At 38.2% G+C, this 23,354-nt stretch overlaps 1 protein-coding gene across 8 annotated transcripts in view; it reads right to left on the bottom strand.

The window, feature by feature from the left end:
* Window positions 1-23,354, bottom strand: part of NRG1 (neuregulin 1) — a 1,021,360-nt gene that overhangs the window by 119,688 nt on the left and 878,318 nt on the right. The gene's annotated exons all lie outside the window — the stretch shown is intronic.

Genomic DNA, 23,354 nt, shown 5'->3' with positions numbered 1-23,354 from the left:
AAAATCAGTTATACCCAGCAACGCGGGACTGCCAGTGACTTCCTATTTTATCCAATTAGAAGGAATAAAGGCCATCAAATCAAAGAGAGGCTGGCAGGCACCAGTTAAGCTTAGTCCCCATGGCCCCCAGCCCCGTTCGCCTCCTTCTCTTTTTTTTTCTCCCTACCGAAGCTGCCCCAGTTTTCCACCCCAACCTTGCTTGCTCTAAGTCTTGCTGGCTCTCTTTCCTGCACCCACTGTTGGGTCAGAAAAAGCCAGCGATCGATGCTAGCAATCTAACAAAGCTGGGATGGGGCGCAGGGGGGGAGGGAGGGATGTAGGTGGGACCTTATGGGTTGGACCTGAGGCTTGGCAAAGTCTGATATCTGATTCCTCCCCAGAGAGGTAAGCTTTTCAACAGCAATTTCTTCCTGCCTGCTGCTGAGAGATAGCATTCCTTCCCCAGCCCTCTAATAAGTTTTGTACACCAAGAGGACTGTTATTACCTGAATTTTCAACCAACAGCGAGAACATTTTTTTTTCCTAACCATGGACAGCTCTGCCTTCAGCCCTTTTTGCAATGACCGGGTTAGACTTGGTGATGCCCAAGCATGAAGTGCTGAGTGTATGTTGGAGGATGGGGTGCTAGGGGAGGGGAGAGAGGTTCATACGTCCCCACTCTGGTCCCCTTTAAATTTCCATTGCCCTGTCCCACTCACAGCAGTCCTGGACTAATGTCCAGCAAACAAGAAATGTCGGTAAGTAAGAGAGCTACAGAGGAAGCAAAGGCTCCCACTTCATCCTGAAATTAGCCTTCATTGTGACTCCACACTGTTGGAGGTTGAATTCCCTGGGCACTGTAATATATACCACATGTCTTCAGCTATAACCGCACTGCAAAGATTAAGAAGAGTTTTCTATAAGAGCATGCCTTTGGGGTGAAGTCTCAGTAGCTTTACCTTACAGATAATTTCGATGCTGACTTTTTTCTTTTTCCTTTTCAAACAGCGGTGGTTAAAAGACTGGAAGAAATGCACTGTACTTTAATAGAGTCCAGGCTGCCCTGACCCTCCAGTTCGTTGTGTGTCAGCACACGCGATACGCATCTGAATCTTTAATCCACACTTTACTGTGACTGGACACCTGAATGGTTTCCAAGGAACCATTTTGCTCACATATGTCAACAGGAGTCTTAAAAACTGTCTCTAAATCCATACTACATAACCATCATGTGAGTCCCAGAAGCAATAAAATTTAGAGCTTAAATCCTGAGAGAATCTGCTTTAAGCACATTATGTTTCGTATAGCACAGTCTCCACTGCTTTGAAATATTTTTAAGCTCTGAGTGGGCATGAGATAATATTATCATTTCTTTCAAAACTAAATTAGCCCGTAATTATAAGTGATGTAAAGGGTAGTAATATCTTAAAATGTGTTTGCAGTACTATCAGTAACAACAATGACAAAAGCCTGAAGCAGTTTGCATAATTGCAACTATGACTCTGACAAACTTATGGGCAAAATGAATTATCCTTAAGCTCATCTGTATATAACCTGCACTTATATACCAGTAACTGGTACTTTAAAATAATTCATATGCCTACTTTCTAGCTTTCACTATTTGATTTTAAAGCAGAGATTTTTCTTAAAGATTCTAGCAATGGACGTGAAATTTCACATCACAGAAAATCTATATAGAGGCAATTACAGTATTCAAACTGAGAGGTATTAAGATTTTAATTATCAATATTCATGTAAATTCTCAAAATCAATATAGGCAAGTAAATATTTGTGCTAAATTAGAATAATTTATAATTCCTTTAGATATCACCCAGGTTAAATTTGTGGTACTTAACTCCTCAATTCTGCCCCAAACCAATATTTCACGCAAGTATAATATACTGGCATTTCACCCACAGCCAAGGTCACCTAGATTTCAAAGACCAAAATGGGGTTCAGGTAGCCCAATCAGGCAGCTAAGAGAAGACACTGAAAACAGTAACCTATAGTTAAGAAGAGTGGTCCTTCACTTGTACCAATTACAACTACTCACCTCCCCTCGATCATTAAGAACAGACGAACTCAGCAGACAAAGAAATTACTGGGCACTGCTCTAGTTGTCATATTAAAGGTGACCAACACTTACAAAGGAAAAGAACAGATTATGTAAAGGCTAGGACAGAACTTCGGAGACAGAATCCTGTCGGCTGCCACAGCTGTTTCTTTCCCCTGGACTACACAAATCAGACTGTTGGATGTGTATGTGTCCTCCCTGGAGATGTAGCCTATGAACACTGTGGCTTCTTGGAGCTAAGATCAGCTTGCAGGGAGCCAGCAACCTATAAAGTTGTTTCCCATCCAACTGGAAGGTAAACCTAATTGAGGAAAGGGAGTAGGACAGGAGGTAAAGAATAAAAGGAATTTTCCATTAGTTCTACCCTTGAGACTACGAGTCAGAAGTTGCCTTTATCCCTTTACCAAATCTCTATAGCAATAAAGAAGTGAGAACAGGGTAGTGTGAACAGGATTAGGGATCAGAATTCCGTCCAATAAAACATGCATGTTTGTAGGAAGAACTGCAAGTACACCTCACTTTAACCCTTTAGGCTCCATCTCCAATAAAGCTCAGGAACACCCATATTTCCATGTCCCTCTAAAAAATGAACAAAAGACAGATTTCCACTACTTTTTAAAACCACATTACCACCTCCTTCATAACAACAAAAGCTACTTTTTTTTTTTTTTTTTTTTTTTTTTAGCGGTATACAGGCCTCTCACTGTTGTGGCCTCTCCCGTTGCGGAGCACAGGCTCCGGATGCGCAGGCTCAGCGGCCATGGCTCACGGGCCCAGCCACTCCGCGGCATGCGGGATCCTCCCAGACCTGGTCATGAACCTGCATCCCTTGCATCAGCAGGCGGACTCTCAACCACTGCGCCACCAGGGAAGCCCCCAAAAGCTACTTTCATTGAGCTCCACCATTGTGCCAGGCACTCTGCTAGGTTCTTAGCATACATGAGTTCTGACCTTTGCTCATCCTGTATAGTACATATTATCTTGAAAATAATTTTTTTAAAATGGACTCAGGCAGCTTAGATAACTTAGCCATGGACATACAGCTCTTAAGCAACAGAACCAAGATTAGAACAAAAGTCTGACTCATGCTCTTTCTACTGAAAAATACTGTTTCTCGTTTTTAATCAAAAGAAGGCATCTCATTACATATTGCTTATCTATTACTTCAACGGGAAAAATAAGTGAACCAGAAAGTGTAACCATGAAATAGGCATTTTAATTTTACCTTAATGTAGCTGGTAAATAAACTTAAAGGTGCCTAGTTTCCACAACAAGAGGCTTCTAAAATTCTGCCTAGGGATTTTCAGAAGTTACAAGCATTAAGCATAGGTTTTTAAAATATGATCTATTTACAGTTTCAATTGAATGAGCTCTTGCACAGTCTCAGTTCCTGGATTTTCCTTGGAAAGCTATTTCAGTTACATATTGCTATGAAACAAATTGCCCTGAAATAGCTTAAAACAACAATCACGGTGTTGTATCTCACTAGCCTGCAGTTTACTGGGTTCAGCTGAGTGATTCTTCTGCTCCATTAGATGTCAGCTGGGGCTGCAATCCCTGGAGGTGTAACTGAGCTGAAACATTCGAGGTTCACGCACATGACTGGCAGCTACTGCCACATGGCAGCTGGGAAGACAGCAGGGACTGTTGGCTGGTGCACCAACATGTGGCTTCTCCATGTGGCCTGGGCTTCCCACAGCATGGCAGCTGGGTTCTGAGAGGGTGCAGCCCAAGAGGGAGGAAGTGCAAGCTCTAAGTCCTCCTTAAGACTGACTCTGGAAGTGGCACGGGCTATGTCCACTGCATCCTGTTGGCTAGGCAGTCACAGTGCCAGCTGAGATTCAAGGATGGGGGAAATAAATCTTGATGGAGAGTGTGACGAAGAATTTGCAACCACCGTTAATCCACCATGGCAGTGAGGAAGTAAGTGTTAGTAAGTCAACCTGGCTCAAGAGGAGACTCAGTGATGTCGAACGGAATTCGGCAGAACAAAGCCAGAACACACGTACTTCTGATACACAATATTCCAGCTTCCTCCTAAGCCAGCTTCAGTGAAAGAAGCAATCCTATTATATCATCCAATAAAAAATACTCAAATTCCTCTGCTACTTCAAGTCAAGCTAGGCGACAGCTTCTGCATTCATTTTATTTAATTATCAGAAATATTTAGCGTAACTCCAGGAGATGAAAGGAGATGAAAGAGGATGACCATAGTATGTAAACTTATTTTCTCTTTTACATTTTGTTTTTGGTGTGTTGGCTATTTCACTCTGAAAACATTTAACTCTGAAAAAGTTTACCCTTGCTCCTTAAGTTTATGGCTGAAAAAGTAGAATTTACTTTGTGGCATCTAAAACCATGATGACAGCAGTGATTTCATTTTTGGATTCCAATCTTTGAAGATGACTATGTATAAGTTGTAATGATTTATTCATTTGCTAATGAACTATGAAATCACGATTTTCACAAGAAAGCTTCAGAGCCTAAAAGGATCCCTAAAACTTGCTGCTTCTTATAAGAGAACCAAGTACTCAAATGGATCCGCTATCCTCCTCCCATCCGTCTGGAAATCTTCCCCATCTCACATCTCAGCTCCTCCATGGAGCCCTTCCGTGCCCCCAGGTCACAGACACAGCATTCCTTAACGCTACTTTTATTGGGGCACATCTTCCGAGGTGTTATTATTATTATTATTATTTTGCGGTACGTGGGCCTCTCACTGTTGTGGCCTCTCCCGTTGCGGAGCACAGGCTCCGGACGCGCAGGCTCAGCGGCCATGGCTCACGGGCCCAGCTGCTCCGCGGCATGTGGGATCCTCCCAGACCGGGGCACGAACCCGTGTCCCCTGCATCGGCAGGCAGACTCTCAACCACTGCGCCACCTGGGAAGCCCGAGGTGTTATTGTTTAACTATGTTATGTATATAGGACCGAAGGATGTAATTTCTTTGAAGGCCAGGAGGTCTATCGGTATCTGGCTATCCCAAACTAGAGCTCTGCTATCTGTTCAATACATACATTTTGTTTGGTTTTATTTTTAATTGCGATTGAATTACACAGATTACGGCACCTCTAATAAATTGGCAGACTTTTTTCATGACCATCTATCTATTCAAAATACCCTCTATACTCCCCTCCATTTTTTCAGATCTTTTAATGTCCAGTTCAGATAAGTGCTTATCAAATTTTTATGACTGTTCCCAGATACTACGCCTTTTATGAATTTATCTTCATTTAGGGAAATGCTGTTACCCCAACTATGCTTAACTCTCAACTACCACAGATCATTTCAGTGGATGGAAAGTTGGGAGTAACCCAACATTTAACTGTTTTTCCTGTAATTCTCTCTTCAACCAAACAGAAAAGTTCTCGGAGGGCAAACCAAGTCCCCGTGCTCTTTGATGTTCTTCTACATTATTCATAACGCTAAACAGGTGAGATGAAACTCAGGTCACCTTACTGGGCAGGTACTTTTCTGCCCACTTTGAGGATGAGTCAAGAATCTGATTCTACTTTATTCTCACCCAGTGAAAATTATCTCAGAAAAGACTTTTTGACTTAATTGTAAGAATTATTTTGTGAGGATCTGTATATACTATTTGTTAGTGACTCTGGGTCTGTGTCCTCATTTTGTAACAAGATGATCAGTTTGCTCTGGCACATTTTGTTCTTTATAAGTTTAGATCCTTTGATGTTCAGCTACAGCTCAAGACGGTAAATGATGTCAAAGATGAGGATGTGAGAATTTTATATAGAAAGATGTTTTTATTAAATCTGATGGTTATAATGTGTTTACTTTGAAAGAACCTATTATTTTCTCACTGCCCGTAAGTAAAATCATTAGTTATATACAAATGGTTGATTTTGTTTTTAGTTTTCCACGTCACCTTTCTTTTACAATGACCCTGAACATGTTTGAAACTAGATGGAGATGGTGGCTGCACGTCATTGTGATAAATGCCAATGACTTGTTCACGGTAAAACGGTCCATTTTATGTTATGTGAATTCCAACTCAATAAAAAAAAAAATTACACTGCACACTCATCATGGTTTCAGCTTCCCCAACATAGTCTATCTGACCACTTGTACTAGTGGACTGCACTAAAATAATGAGACTTTGTCATGTGTAGGTTGCCCTTTCCTCTACAAAATCTTAGTAGGTCCTGTAGCATTGAATCTCTGACAATTATTAAGAACTCTAAATTGATGTTGATGATGCAATACTGCATCTCAAGGAACTCAGAAGCACAAGGATATAATAAATTGATGTGTCATTGAGAGTTTCAATTCAAAAGAAGTTTTATAAGAAAATGAGGAAGACTTATAACTCCAGCTCATTTTATGTACTCAAAATATTATTTCTCATTGCTCAACACCATTCCATTCCCGTATTCAGAATATACCAGAAATAGGAGCAAAAAGTGGCGAGAGAGTGGCAGTTATCTGGACTATCTGTATTTTCAACACAGTTGTGCTTTGTTTTGAAATGTGTGATAAACTCATCACCGGAATGTAAATTCCATAAGGGCAAGCACTTGTGTCTGTTTGCATCACTCTATCCCTACTACCTAGAACGTGCCTGGCACACAGAAGACACTCAGTTAAGTATTATTGAGTTAATGCGTCAAAATGGAAACTCTGCTAAAGAGGGATGTATAAACTATGGAAAAAATATCTTAAAGACATGGATATGCCGTACAGAGTTTTATTTGTGTGAATAAATGCAAATCCTATTAAATTACGCTGTGTATGATGGAAAGAAGGAAAATCATCTTTATAGTGACTACTCTGAGGTTATATGGTTGGATGGTCATTCATAATGTTTAATACAGCAATATATGTGGAATCAGTTGACTTGAACTTCGCTCTGTTTCATGAATATTCACTACTATAGGTTCACAGCACAGAGCAGCACAGCTAAGAGATAATTTGTTTTATTCTTAAATACTGTGGCAAATGTCACAAAAATACAAGGGATCATCTGTGTTTTTAAGTACATGGACATGTATAATCTTATTTAAAGAAAATCATAAAGGCTGTACTTTGGTGCAGTAAGAGAAATTAAACATAAGGAAGAAATACCTCTGATAATCAATGCTAATTTAATACAAATTCAGTGAAGTTTCAAAACATGGAAGTTTTTGAACTTGATTTATACTTAGGCACCAGCTATTTGTTTATAGCTCAGCTGCTGGTCAGCTGACTCTATAAACTGGTCCCCAGATGAATCAAAAAATGTAGCGTAGAGCACCTCACTCTTAACAAATGCCCTAGAAATTTGTTTTTTAAATCTTCTGTTTCAGGTAGAAACTGTTGAGCATGAGGTGGTCCACATGTGAAGGCAGTTATGAATTACTCATAAGAGAGTACCATCTACTCAAGAGATTCTGAAACATCATATAAAGCCACGTATAAAATAAGCCTTCACAATTTACCTGAAACAAAGGAAGCTTGCGGAAAGGAATGGTCTGAATCGTTCTACTTTTAAATACAATCCAAATTTGTAAATCTGAAAAGACTTCAGCCAGAGGAAACGTGTTAACAATACACATTTTCCTTAGAGTCTACACAGTTCTCTCCTTGTTGCTGATCAAAAGAAAAATGTAGAGCTCCACCAAAGGGGAAAAAAGGAGTGATAAAAATATATGCAGTTTCTAGAACTGATTTGGCATTCCAGTGAGCCGTCTAACCCGTGCTTCCGTTGTAAGGTCATAAGCCTTACGATACTGATACAAGCGGAAGTATCCCGTTTAAAATCAAATACCAGCTCTGTATTTTTCTGCTATTTCTCAGTCCAAGAGGTGGGAATTCTTTCTGCACTGTTGCAAATTTTTATTACTTTAAAACTATCAATTTGAAAGTCATAAGACAAAAATATCTTATGATTTGACCTCCCATTCAGAACTTCCTGTCATAAATCGTACCATGTATTGCTAGAGTCAGATTTGTTTAAGAATGACTTGTTTCTTTTCTCTCTATCTCTGAAATTATGTGGAGTGAAAGGATGTAGCCTTAATGCAAAGATGAACTGTAATCTCAAGAATAGTTAGATTTCAATTTTTTCATTGACTATTGGAGCTGGAACAGCCCTCACCCAGGAATTTTCTCTTATACAAGAAGGAAAAAAACAAAACAAAACAAAAACCAGTCTCCGAAGATAAAAATAATCTGCCTGGAGCACCAAAATTAATTTCAAAGTCAAGACTGGAATTCAGGGCTATTGCTTCTCCTCTTTCAACTCATTTCTACAAAGGGAACCTCTTTAGTTATGTGCTAACCATGTAGATATCCTTGAGTTACTGCCAGACAGTGGATGGTTTAGATTTTCTATCATTACCGCCACGGGTTATCTCTATAGAAACATGTCATTTTGACCTTTTACTGCAACTGTTTCTACTTGGAAGTTTAATCTATATAATGCTCCCATGACCACTTTTGGTCACAATTCTACTGAATATTCAGACCCTTTTTCTGGAGGTTATTAAGAAACGAATATTCATATTTAGACTCATTCAACAGCATTTCATCATTAAGGGGGCACACAGAATGTGGGCTCTAATTGCTTACATGAGAAGGTCCAGAATAAAGAACCTAGAGATTATCATACTAAGTGAAGTAAGTCAGACAGAGAAAGACAAACATACGACATCACTTGTATGTGGAATCTATAAAGATGATACAAATGAACTTATTTACAAAACAGAGATAGACTTACAGACGTGGAAAACAAACTTATGGTTACCAAAGGGGAAAGTGGGGGAGGGATAAATCAGGAGTTTGGGATTAACGTACACACACTACTATATATAAAACGGATAATCAACAAGGACCTACTGTATAGCACAGGGAACTCTACTCAATATTCTGTAATAACCCAGAGGGGAAAAGAATCTGAAAAAGAATAGATATATGTATATGTATAACTGAACCACTTTGCTGTACACCTGAAACTAACACAGCATTGTAAATCAACTATACTCCAACATAAAAGAAAAATTAAACTAAAAAAAAGAAGGTATAGAATAAAGAAACTTTAGTGAATGGAAGGGAGCTTATCCTCAGGAAAGAAGACTGTCACTGCAAAATAGGGATCAGCCCAGTATTACTGCGATGAATGATTCAAACACATACAATATCAAATGTTGTCAATATCTGAGAATTGGTGAGCCAGGCTCACATCCTCTTTTAATCTGGAGAATTAGAAGTCTGGGACACAGGAAGGAGTGACTGTCAGGAAAAGGAAAAGGAAGGCTTCTGATGACTGAGTCATACTCTGAAATACGATGACTAGAAAATGCCAGGTCCAAATATGAAGACTTATTCCAGAGAAACCTATATTCTATTTGTTGACATAATCCATCACCTATATATTATTTTAAATAATATAATCAGACATATACCTCATGCATGCTGGAATATTTGGAGGCAAGATGCATTCACATATGCAACTTACTTGAAATTGCATCAAAAATAAAAAGCTGATTGATAGATAAATGGATACACATTTGATAAAGCAAATATGGCGACTGTTAACCTGTAAAATCTAGAGATTGGGCATACACTGTTTACAAGTCATTCAACTTTTCTGTGTGTTTCAAAATTTCATAATGAAACGCTAGAAAAAAGGTTAAAGAGACTTTTTCATGGCTGTTTCTGACTACCATATATGTAGTATATTTTATTATAAAAACTCCTAAGCCGATGCCATACCAAACCAAATAATCTACCAATTCCACATTCGGTAACCTGCACTCAATTATTCTCCCTCCTCCACTGCACGACGCCTCCCCACCCACGTTCCCCCACCACACTTACTTTAAGATGAATTCCAAAATTATATCAAGAATATAAGATTCACCATAATTTGAATCATTGTCTAATGACAATGGAGTATCTTTATACGACAAACCATTAGCTGCTGCAGAAAATCTAAGAGCTTTTCCTGACCCCACCTCCCAGACCATTCATTTATTGAGAAGGGATTTTTTTTTTTTAATGTGATACTTCACTCACTAGGGATTGGAACATCTATGAATAACATGAATAGGGAAATTGTACAGTTCATTCTACTGACAAAATCAGAAAGGTTGGACAGTAAGCTTCAGTTGGTTGAGAAAAAAAAAAAAAAGAATACTTTTATTGTTAACGACACTCCCATCCTGAACACATCTTTTTCAAAGATCAACTGGTCAGTGGACACTATAAAGCCAAAGGCTCTGATGTGGAAGTTGAGTTTCTCCACTGCTGTATTTCCCACCCAGTTATGCATACACATATTTCATAAAACTATTAAATATTTATGACACAGTACAAAGCCCTTCTAAAAGCATCTGTATTTAACTAAATCATGTCACTGACAGCAAGAGGCATGTACAGCAATTTAACCTACCAGGAAAAGTACTTCTTTTACATCTCACTGCAATGCAGAGAGTTTCAACCATACGCTTATTTCTGTCCCCACATACTGTCCGTAAGAAGGGAAAGCTTAACTTAAGTGGTTCAAAGGGCTTTTAGACAGGCTTCTCAAATGAAACATAAATCTTTTGAAGTGTTTCTCAAAAATTCTTTCCTGAGGCTTTGCCAGCACTCTGTCACTAGAGGTCAGACAAATAACCCATCCTCAGGTTGTCTCCTTAACCCCAGGTTAAATACCTGGATTTAGCCCCATCTTTTCTTATATCACCACGTCCTTCCAAATGTTTGCCGTAGTCTATCACTGACTGATGTCAAAGGCATCCAAAAAGTACCCATGTCCAAGTGCATCCCTCTCAGTCTTCCCTCTACCCATAAAAAGACTCCAAGTTTCAAATAAGCATATCAAAAGTTAAACTGTTAACCACTCATATAGCTTAATATCAAAGAATCTGTTGAGACAAGTACTAATACTTAAGCGTTTTTTAAGGTACCTAAGCATTTGGTGATGCAAAAGAACAGCAGAGAGAGAGCTCTGAAATGAAGGAAAAAAAACGTGCAAGAGAAGGCAAAACATCTTTGGCATCTTAGGCTGAGCTAACTGTACTCGTGGAGACAGAAACGTTCAAAATAACCTCTGGCTGGTAAAAAAAAATGTGTTGAATGGGTACAAAAATAATTATTTTAGTGATATGTATGCTGTCAAAAAATCAGGGCTAAATGCTTGAGTTGTCCAACTCAAAATGAAATATTACTGTTAGTCAGCCAACATACAGCAAGTGATTAGGGAATTTGCTGCTCAGCATTTAAACTAACTTCTTTTCACACTCTGGCAGGTAAAAAATGGAAAACCTCAGGATGACCTGCTTCTCAAAAGCAGATTGCAGATTTTAAAGTCGTGGTATTTTATGTAACGAAAGTAACTTACATTTCTAAAGCCCCACAATATATGTTAATTTATCTACATATCCATCCGCCCACCCATCCAAAATAATGTTTACTAAGTGGCCGCTTATATCCCTGGCATTGTGCTGAGGCTTATAGATTTGGTAGCAAGAAGGTAAAAGAAGTTCCACCCCATCATCTCTCTTTTCTCCGAAGTAGCAAGTGAGGTTATCTGCCGAGAGAGAAGGCATGATTCAGATTTTGAGCGCGGTAAGGTCTTAGTCACCTTGGAAAACAGATGAGAAGGTCGACTGTAAAAACCAGAAGCAGGTCAGACATCGCAGCAAGTATTAGATACACATCAGTCCTTCCTTATTTATAATTCTCACTATCAGGATCCTTACTTCTCCCCTTGAGAATTATATTTTGAAAGTGCATCCAATGGAAGGAGACTTTAAAAAAGTCATTGGAGGGTATTATGCTAAGTGAAATAAGTCAGACAGATAAAGACAGATACTGTATGATATGACTTACACGTGGAATCTAGAAAATACAACAAACTAGTGACTATAACAAAAAAGAAGCAGATTCACAGATACAGAGAACAAACTAGTGGTTACCAGTGGGGAGAGGGAAGTGGGGCGGGGCAATATAAGGGTAGGGAATTAAGAGGTACAAACTATTAGATATAAAATAAGCTACAGGGGGAATTCCCTGGTGGTCCAGTGGTTAAGACGCCGCACTTTCACTGCCGGGGCTTCAATCCCTGGTCAGGGAACTAACAGCCCACAAGCCTCGTGGTGCAGCCAAAAAAAACAAAAAAAAAAAAGCTACAAGGATATATTGTACAACCCAGGGGATACAGCCAATATTTTATAATAACGATAAATGGAGTGTAACCTTTAAAAATTGTGCACCACTACAGTGTACACTATAACTTATATAATATTATACTTCAACTATACTTCAATAAAAAATGAATTTAAAAAGTGTCACAGATGGCCTTGCCTGGTGGCGCAGTGGTTGGGGGTCCGCCTGCCGATGCGGGGGGCGCGGGTTCGTGCCCCGGTGTGGGGGGGGTCCCGCGTGCCGCGGAGCGGCTGGGCCCGTGGGCCGTGGCCGCTGGGCCTGTGCGTCCGGAGTCTGTGCTCCGCGACGGGAGAGGCCGCGGCGGTTGGGAGGCCCGCGTACCGGAGGGGGAAAAAAAAAAAAAAAGTGTCACTGATAACATAAGAAATGATTTTTCTGTTGAGCTCTACAGGACCTGGACCCAAACAAGACTGAAGTGGGGCGAGAGAAGGAAGAGAAAAGAACACGAATAAATACGATAATGAGAAGGTTAAGTTCACACACACATCACAATCTCCACTTTGGACATATTTACTTCTCAAATCAGTGTACCTTTTTCTTTTTTTTTTTTAAATTTATTTATTTACTTTTTCATCTTTATTGGAGTATAATTGCTTTACAATGGTGTGTTAGTTTCTGCTTTATAACAAAGTGAATCAGTTATACATGTCATATGTTCCCATATCTCCTCCCTCCTGCATCTCCCTCCCTCCCACCCTCCCTATCCCACCCCTCTAGGTGGTCACAAAGCACTGAGCTGATTTCCCTGTGCTATGCGGCTGCTTCCTGCTAGCTATCTACCTTATGTCTGAGTGTACCTTTTCCTGATGCCAGAATTTAATTGGCAACGTCAGGCGATCCACTTAGTTATGCTGTGTGGCTGAACTCTGGCCACGATGAAACCAACCTATTCAAATGATGTTGCCGGTAAGTCCATGAATCAAAGAACTTTAACCTACTACACACCGTAATGCCCCTCTGTTGTATACTGATTCTAATATGAACAAGATGAGGCAAGAAGACATGCCATAAACCCAGAGATCAGCAGGAAAGTTTACCTTCTCTCTTTCAAGTATTACTTGGAAGAAATTAAATCAGTATTGGGAAACATTGTGTGTTTACAGCAAGTTCAAAATTATCCATATTAAAATGAAAAGGGAAACTTTGGTCTTTAATGACTCTTCTGCCATCGATTTCCCACATATTTTTTAAAATGTGCCTTTTCTCAGTTTTTCCAGATCCGTGCTAGGTTGATCTTATCCCTGCTGGCTTTGAGAACTTCATTCTTTCACTCACTAATTGTTTCCTAAGTGCCTAATATGCGCCAGGCCCTGCACAAGACTGAGAAAGAAAGAGGGAAGGAGGCTGCAGTGGTTCCTGCTTCCAAGGTGTTACATAAGGGACTTCATTTTCCTAATCCCACTCTGGCACGAATGCAAATACTGCAGAAGTGAGAGTCCATAGTCTTAGAATAGATTCTATTTGTGTGGTAGACACACTGTGGAGTGATTAAAAAAAAAGAGAGAGAGAGAACCCAGCAAGAAATGCTTTTTGTTGTATATGCATGTCTAGGTTTCTCAGATTTTCCTTCACTTAGGATCCAGTTACGAAAACATTTACTTCTGAGAGCGTTCTGTTTTGACGAGTGATGGAAGAAGAATGCAGAAATTCATTTCCAGAAGGGACCATGTCCAGGCAAGAGGCCTTTAGAAGTACCGGACAATAGGAGGCAGAAAAACCTAATCCATCTATTTCCATTCTCAGAAACTATCAAAACAAAACACCCATCAAAACAGACTGGGCTATAGTAGAAATCTGATGGTGGGTTGATTTTTTTTACAGTTCTTTAAAAAGTTTTTTCCTTAACTGTTTTTGGCGGGTGGACTAAAATTAAAAAATATATATATTAATACATTTTATTATCTTTTTGATGAAGACTTCTTATTTACTGGTGACGCCAATGCACAGTTTTAAATTTAGTTACCCAAATTTCCTGAATTATTAAGGAAACATTTTAAATGCACAGAAATTCTGACATTTCAAAATATAAACATCAAAAAGAAAAAAGTATATTACATACATACAGATTCAGATCTGAAGATCTGATTCAATAATTGGTTGCTTGTAGAAGCTAGTTTAATCAATAAAGAAGGTCAACGTGATTGAAAGAAAGAAAGTATTAAACATTTTGACTAACATTAGTTCTGTTAACTACCTAGGCTCTGCAAAATCACTGACGTGGCAAGACTAAAGATGACCAAATAAGCTTTACTATTAAAGTTATAAGTTATCATCCTCATAAATATATGAGCTGTTCAAATATGAATTGATGGTAATTAAAGAAACCAACAATAAAATGATCAGAATTAATATCTTTTATCAAATTAGAAACATGATTTTTCCTTTTTTCAATTAATTCTGATGAAAATATAAAGAGCAATCAATCCACTTATTCAACATCTAAATCAATTTGAATTTTTTATCCTTACAACATAATTTTAATGTTGAACACTGTCATTCTGTGAATTTCCAATAATGGTATTGCATATCCAATGAAGAAAAGGATATATATTGGAGTAGAACTTTCTTATTTTATATTAACATTGAAGGTGCATTTGAAAGAACATTGCTGAAACAGTTTTTACTTTTTAAAAATGGTGTCCCTTGTTTAAGTGCTAATATCCCTTATGCTCAAAAATAAAACATTAATTTTTAATTCTATAAGTAACACGTGAAAGTTAAAAGTATGATGTATATTTCTTACTTTGCTCTTAACATATTAACATAGCATTTCCCCTTCTTCATTTCCAATCCAACAAAGTGTTATACCGTCAAGATACCTGGAGCATCAGGTATTATCTTTAACCAACATCTCATCTCCTTATTGCTCTTAAGGACAAGTGTACACACACCCAAAAAGTCAGTGAATTCTGTGCAAACTAAAAGAGGTTCTTAAAATGAGGAGCAAATTAGATCTAATTACGGGTGATGGGAGTTTCGAAAGGTCCTAGATTAACATTACAAGCACTTTCCATGGTAAATTAAGCATGCAGTTTAGTCAGCAAAGATATTTTTATATATCTTGTTTATGTCTACTATAAACATCATAAGCATTCCTTTAGCATTTAACCCAGTGATTAATGCATCTATGATGGCGTCAGGTTCTAATTAGTGAGTAACTGCCTGTAAATATTTCCACAACTGTTCATCTCCCAACTCTTTTACCCTGACTAACAGAGACATGCCTACCAAAGTCTAAGGGTTCATGTAGTTACAGGAAACCAAATGCATTATTTATAAGGATGCACAGCCTAGAAAGTTCGGCTATGCCGCTTACCCTAGCAGTAGTAGGCTCTAAGCTATTGGCAACAGGAAGCTTGCCAGTGCATTAGAAAATGGGATTGAAGGGATCCCTGCCAAATAAAATAGCTAAGTAATAACAAACGTTAAAGAAGAGCCTTGGGGGTTGGTGGGAGTCCTGAGCTCACCGCTGAAGCACAGTTCAGATCACCAAGCTTTTGCAGTCAATGCAGAAAGAATAATACTAATTAATTCTCTGTGTCTTATCTTTCTTGAGTGCTTGCTTTTTAATTAGCTATACATTGTTTTTTATGAATGTTACTATAGTACCTGTATACAAATGAGAAAATTACAATGGCTATAAAACAGGTATGGTGCACAGTATCAGATTTCAAGTGCAGGTAGAATTAATTCTGTATTTGTACTGTCCACCCTGTTTATCAATCCATAATCACTGTTTCAGTGATTCTGGACAAATCAGTATTTTTTTCCCCTTTGATTTCAAAGAAAAAGAAACCTGCCGCAAAAAAAGCCATAATTTCTTATTCTTCCTGTGTTCAAAACTGATACATTGCTTCAGAGATGCCTGTCATGACTTTAAGTAGATTTTGAGATAGTGCCATTCAAGTTTCATTTTCTGTTTAATCGTGGTCAGCAACTTGGAATTTACACCACAGTGCAACAAAAGGCTGCCTGCTTCAAATGTTAACAGCAGCAGAGGATGAGAATGCCATCTTGCCTGCGGGGAGAAAACCCTAAAAACGGACAAAATAAGTCAATCTAAACACACACACACACACACACACACACACACACACACACACACACACAACTTACTGTAGGAACTGTTAAAAGCAAATAACCTTCCATATCAATCTGACATTGAAACAAAAAGCTACGGTTTTCATTCTGCATCTCAAAATTGATCTGAAAATTACCATCAAAATCAAGGATGAAGTAGCTGAGGCTACATATCGCATATTTACGCTTATTCTTTTCTTGAATAACCTTATTCTTCTCTTGAATTTAATATTTAATGCATATACCTGTTTATGTGGAGGAGGGGAGGCTCATGGTATTCCTTCTAAATGATCCAAGTACCTAACAAATATAATTTGTTACCAAAAACTCTCTAGTTTTAACACCTTTTATCATGGCAAATGGGCATATATATTTCTGTACCTTGCTCAGGAACCTTGATTCATAGAACTGATTTGGTCCAAGTGATAAAAGTAGCCAAGTGGTAAAAGTAGTTGCAATGATCACATGGCCTTAGAGACGTATGGTAGAGGTCACAAGGGGAACTCTCCGAAGGTTTTCCTTTCACCCTCTCCCTCTACTATCAGTGCGTATAAAGAACACAGGACGTGGGGTCAGAGAAGCTGGCGTGGAACTTGTTATATAGCCTTGACAAATACTGAATTGTCTGAGCCTCTCAGTTACCTCATCTATCTAATGGGACAAATAATATCTATTCTCAGATGAAAGTACCTGACACATGGTAGGTGCCCAGTAAAAGACACTGTTACACTTCATTATTACTTTTTTAATGATAATAAAAGAAAAATCAACCTTATTAGCGCCACGGCATTCCCTTACTCCCAACCAGGTGACTCTTCCGCACCACAGGGAGAACAGCGGCCAACCAGTTAATATGTAGATTTTCATATAATTTGCAATAATCCCATCTAAGGTGAAACACAGTCTTATACATCACCATGTAAACAAGTATTTATCATAAAATGAAGAAACCTTCAAGATATAAAATCCAGAAATAAATTTAAAGTAGAGGTGTATGGAGTGTGAAATGCTTCTCAAAATGTTAAAAGCTCTAATAAATATGATTTAAGCCAATGTGAATTTTTTCAACTTTGATTTTTAAATATTTAAATACATTTTTCATGATTGAAGGTTTAGGTGGTTTTCCTATAATTACACATATGTACAACTTTTAGAAATCACAATAATCTAACTAAAAAAAATCATCTCACTATTAATGTTCATATCCGTTTAATAAATACTTCCTGGGAACCAGCATATTGGTGTGTTATGGGAATGGAAACACAAACCAAAATTCCTTCCTTCAAGACCTTATATTCTGGTTTGGGAAGTGATGTACATATCTGTGACAATTGTTAAGTGGCAAGTTTGTTATCTGAAGAGCTAGGAAATCACCAAGAGAGTATGGCTGGGCCTTGGAAGATAATCTAACATCTGGGTATAACAAATCATAGAGTTTGCTTTTATTCTTTGATTAGACAAAGACTTTTTTTTTTTAACAATTTCAGAGCAACATTTTACTAGAATATACCCAAGTCTTCACTTCTTCTAAAAAGCTGGGAGAGTATGACATTCTTAAAATTATTGAGACTATAGCTGACCCTATTCTTCGTGAAGACTCTCTCCACCAGAAGCCTCTATTAGACTTAATTCTGAATGCACTTTTTACCCAAAAGGTCACAGCCAACATTCTAGAAACTTGAAGAAAAAAAAAACAAGCAGAAAATTTTACCATAATACTAGTTTCTGTGTGTATATATGTAGTGGATGTGACGTTTCATTTCTATTTTTGCACTAAGCTTAACAGTTTTGAATCTCAGTTCCCTTTACCTGCAATGTAAAAACATTTTTAAAGGTTCGAATAAACCGCCTATGTGTGCTTGAGTCACCTATTTCCTTCCTAAAGCTTACCTTGCTTTCACACAGCACAGGTTCCGGATGCGCAGGCTCAGCAGCCATGGTTCACGGGCGCAGCTGCTCCGCGGCATGTGAGATCCTCCCGTACCGGGGCACAAACCCGTGTCCCCTGCATCGGCAGGCGGACTCTCAACCACTGCGCCACCAAGGAAGCACTGTTTCCTGATTCTTTTAAAGCTGTCTGCGCATCAGCTCTAGAGGACTGTGTTGGTTTTGCCTGTCTGGCCCTTTCCCCCTGTTTAGGTGCAGAACCCTCCTCTCTGTAATGAACCCACACCATGCAGTTCCCATGGGGCTGAGCCTAGCTGCCTCACTGACCCAAACACACATAGCGGTGGAGATCTGTCCCAGTCCCTGCCCAGCTGGAGTCATTACTCTCCCTGGATACAAAATTATTTTAGGGGTAAGCATATGATGCAAGCAGAGCCAATCAGATTGTTTCTAAAAATTTGCTGTTTGGATAAGAAGTGGACTTTCTCTTCTTTTTAGATTATAAGCCCCAAGGGGATAGAGGCTTCAAGATATCGGCAGCTATCCCCCTATCAGACAGAGGGAACCCACTAAGAACAAAGCTAGCATTTGTAGAGAAGCAAAGCATACAGACTAAGAAATCATCGTATTATATCATGTGAGCTTCTGGATCAAACTGGGCCAGTTTTATAAGCCAATACACTCCCTTTATATTTAATCTCTTTGGAGTTGAATTTCTATCACCTGCAGTTGAGAAACTCCTAATTGAATCACCATCCATATTTCTTATTTTACTGATTTACCATGTTGTTCCTCTACCTTATTCCTTCCTTTTGAGGGGCGAGGGGGGCCTGTTTCCTATAGCATCCAGGGTCTTTTAATAATAGATGGGCCTCTATTCCCATCTTCCTAGTCCTCAGATCCCTAGATAACTTGAAAAAAATGAAGAATGAAGAAATCCACCAAGTTCCTCATTTATTTTGGTAAGTAAATTTATCAAAATCCTGCTGGCTCTGTTTTCCTAGATGCTTTCCTTGTATATGTCTCTGTCTCTAATCTCTTCACCATTTAAACAATTTTTACATTTTGTATATATAATCCACCTCACTGCTCTATTCCTAATGATTAAAAACACTTACTGTAGTTTTAATACTTCTCTAAAAACAAGAAAAATAAAGACTTCCCTCTTGCAGCTGATATACAAAAAGATGGAAGATGTTTTTTAATGTTAAACGGAATATTCCAGGAAAAAGCCCCCAAAAGAATAAAATACAGAGAAATAATTGCTCTAGGGCTGATAATTTTCTACTACTGAGTTTAGCTATCATACAAATAATATCTAGGATTTACAGTATTATGTGATAGGTTAAATAGTAATCAGCCTGGAATAAGGTCATGCCTCTACCCCAAACATCAACTACCACTGAGGAAGATTTCCCTGTTTGTTGAAGATCTGATGCCTATTAGCACACTGGCTCTAAGATGATTCCCACCTCTGTAAAGAGCATGTTTTGAAATAGATAAATTTCAAACTAACAAAGCCAAAGAGCAAGTCACTGAAATGATTCTAGACCGTTTTCTCCTCCTTTTATAGTATTAAACCTTTGAATTTTTTTTTTTTTTTTTTTTGCGGTACGCGGGCCTCTCACTGCTGTGGCCTCTCCCGTTGCGGAGCACAGGCTCCGGACGCGCAGGCTCAGCGGCCATGGCTCACGGGCCCAGCCGCTCCGCGGCATGTGGGATCCTCCCGGACCGGGGCACGAACCCGTGTCCCCTGCCTTGGCAGGCGGACTCTCAACCACTGTGCCACCAGGGAAGCCCAAACCTTTGAATTCTGTTGCTATTAACTAAGGGTTCTCCTGTCCATTTCATTACACCTTGTAGACTGTGGAGAGTATTTCACTTAAAAGCTGACTGCCTTTTTTTTTTTTTTTTTTTAAGAAGCCCTCTTCTTTCTTTCTTGCTTGCTTTCTTTTTTTTAAGAAGCTTAAGCTGCACGGATGGACCTAGAGACCGTCATACTGAGTGAAGTAAGTCAGGAAGAGAAAGACAAACATCATATGATATTGCTTACATGTGGAATCTAAAAAAACGGTACAAATGAACTCATCTACAAAACGGAAATAGAGTTACAGATGTAGAAAATAAACTTATGGTGACCAAGGGGTAAGTGGGGGGAGGGATAAATTGGAAGATTGGGATTGACATATACACACTACTATATATAAAATAGATAACTAATAAGGACCTACTGTATAGCGCTCAATACTACTCAATACTCTGTAATGGCCTGTATGGGAAAAAAAATCAAAAAAGAGTGGATATATGTATATGTATAACAGATTCACTTTGCTGTACACCTGAAACTAACATGACATTGTAAATCAACTACACCCCAATAAAAATTTTAAAAAATTTAAACTAAAAAAAAAAAAAAAAGGAAGCTCAAGCTAGTTGCATGGATCCTGTAAGACTTTGTAATTAAAAAAAATATATGATTGAAATCAGAAGATTCAGGCTTAAATTTCTGTTCTACCACCTATGTATGTAGTTTTTGAATTTGGACATGTCAGAAATTTCTGAGTCTCACATCCCTCAACTGACAAATGGGATGAAATCTAGGTCACAGAATTACTGTGTGAATAAATGACTCAATATATGAAAATATACCCTGTAAAATATACAGTAGGATACAAATATCAGTTATTTATATATACATAGCACACACACATATTTGTCTGGGTCAAGAGAATAATTTTGGAAAAGGTTAATTTCAACTGGATACAAAAGGTTAAGGATGATTTAGTTATAAGCTTGATCAAAGGTTTTCTCTTATCAAGTAGTGGAATGCAATGATAGACACCGAATGCCTCTAGAAAGGCAGAACTGAAGAATTACATTACAGTTGCAGGGAGTACTGTAAAGGAAAATGTAAGACACGTTCACATACAAAATGAGTGAACTAAGCATGAAGGTGATATGAATGACTGTGACATACAAGCCCCTACTCTTGCTTCAAGTCAGCGTATTGTCCTAAAAATCTGTAACTAACTCTCTAGGCAATCAGAAAATGGAAGTAATACCAGTTGGGCAATCTCCACTTAAAATTTTTCTTTTATTGCTATAGGATGCATGGCAATTTGTCTGTCATTCTCCACAAGAGACAGAGCCACCACACCCTTGAAAAGACCGTGTTTATAGAAATCTGGAAACACAATTTGCTTTCAATTACAAGTAGCTGTCTAACGGTGACAGGATAGAGTTCATATTTTGCCACCAATAAAGATCTGAAATAGGAATGCCGTTTTTCCAGCTGAAAGTCATTTAGGAAAGGTCTGGACAGTTCTGTCTACATTTAGAGTAGGTCAGTCAGTTACAGCTGAGAATGGAAGTAAGAACAGTAACTCTGAACTTCACCAGTGGACCAGCAGACCTGGTCCAATCTAATCAATACATAGCACAGCGCTATTCCCAGGGGAACATGCTGTATCTGATTATAACAAATGTCTCTGCAGACAAAAGACATTTTTTTCCTTCAGCTAGCTCTTTTAGTTGCCAAATTAAAGATTCAATTGTTCATTTCAATCAGAAATTTCAAAGAGGACTTCTTGGATAAGTTCCTTTCAAATGCAGTCTTAGCTGAGAATATATAATATTTTGGAAAAGACAGTGATTTCTTGGCATACAACTTTCAGCACCACCATTTAGACTGAAAATCATCAACTCCTTTCCTCCTCCAACAATAAGGATATTTTCTTATGTTGTTCAAATAAAATGGTAGGACTCCCTTAATTTCCATTTTCTTCAAAGACACACACATTTTTCAGGTACTGGCTCTCTTCTGTCTATAGAGGAGACCATCTAAAGCGAGGCTGTGCTAAATGACTCACATTCATTTTCTTATATTAGGCTTCTCAATATAGTTTGAGATAAACAAGGTTATACAGACAGAAACTGAGTCTTAAGGACATTAAATAAATTGCCTAAGAACACACAGTAATTAACAGCACTAGTATTTAGACTTAAGGACATGAGTCCATCTGACGTCTGTGTTCTTTTCATTCCCCCTCACCACCTGTCACGCTTTGATGGGTAACATAAAGATTATATGGGCTCAGCTGGTTCAAAGCAATGCATTGACCTTAATCTGCCACACGTACACCCAATCCACTTTGTATCAGAGACTACTTTTCCACCCATTCACAGAATCTCATTCCTTTTCATATTAAAGGCTTTTTTTGTTTTGAGGCAACAAAACCTCATGCATTACAGCAGGCTAGCGTACTGCCTGGGTTTGAATCCTGCTTGTGGGACTTTAGACAAAATACATCAGTTTCATCATTTGAAAAATGGAAGACGGTTTTATGGGAACCATGACTCAGCATCCATGGAAATTACCTTGTGCAGTGCCTGGCACAAAGTGAGCCTTCAATAAAGATTTGCTGTTACTACTGTTATTATTTGAAACATATATTTCAATTATTTAAGACTGTTTTCCAGAAACTTCTCTTTATTTTCTTTCCTATTACTATTCATTAGACTTCCCGTTTTTCTCTCATTTTTATATTAAATTGGAATGGATGGGGCTTAATTCAGTAAAGTGGTTGGTAAAACAATAGTATTTTTTACAGCATTTGACAAAATTGTCTGCAAAATGGGGTCACCAGCAGCTGGCAATTCAGACAGAAATCATTATGGTTTGTTTGTTCTAAAAAATCCATTTACTTTTTTGCTGATGATGTGTAAAGGAGGAACAAGACAGTCCTACTAACTGTTTTATAAATTTCAAGTTCTTTTCTACAACCTGTCACGTGTAATAGGACACTCATTTAGCAAATTACTTATATGTTTTAAGTCACAGATGCCTCATTTACAAAAGAGTAAAATAAAATAAAGGAAAATAATGCTAATCTTTACCAGGAGATTATTATAAGAAACTTAAAAAAAAAATTATAAATTAACAACTCTAAAAAGAGTGAAAGTATAATGCAAATTCCCAAATTCAAAAAGGAAGTAGTTAAAATTTGCCTTACAAAAGGAAGGATTAGTAACTTTGCTATTTCACCAATATTTATAAAATGCTAGGAAAAATAAATAGAAAGAGGGCAAAAATGATACAGCGTTTGTAGATGAAACATAAATCTCTTAAAATCTCCAGTCAAGAATGATTTCTGAGTCGTTACAGTGAT

Source organism: Tursiops truncatus, chromosome 21, assembly GCF_011762595.2.
Source record: "Tursiops truncatus isolate mTurTru1 chromosome 21, mTurTru1.mat.Y, whole genome shotgun sequence".
NCBI classification, from domain to species: domain Eukaryota; kingdom Metazoa; phylum Chordata; class Mammalia; order Artiodactyla; family Delphinidae; genus Tursiops; species Tursiops truncatus.
The sequence above is the reverse complement of the archived record's forward strand: the minus strand, read 5'-3'. Positions and strand labels throughout refer to the sequence as shown.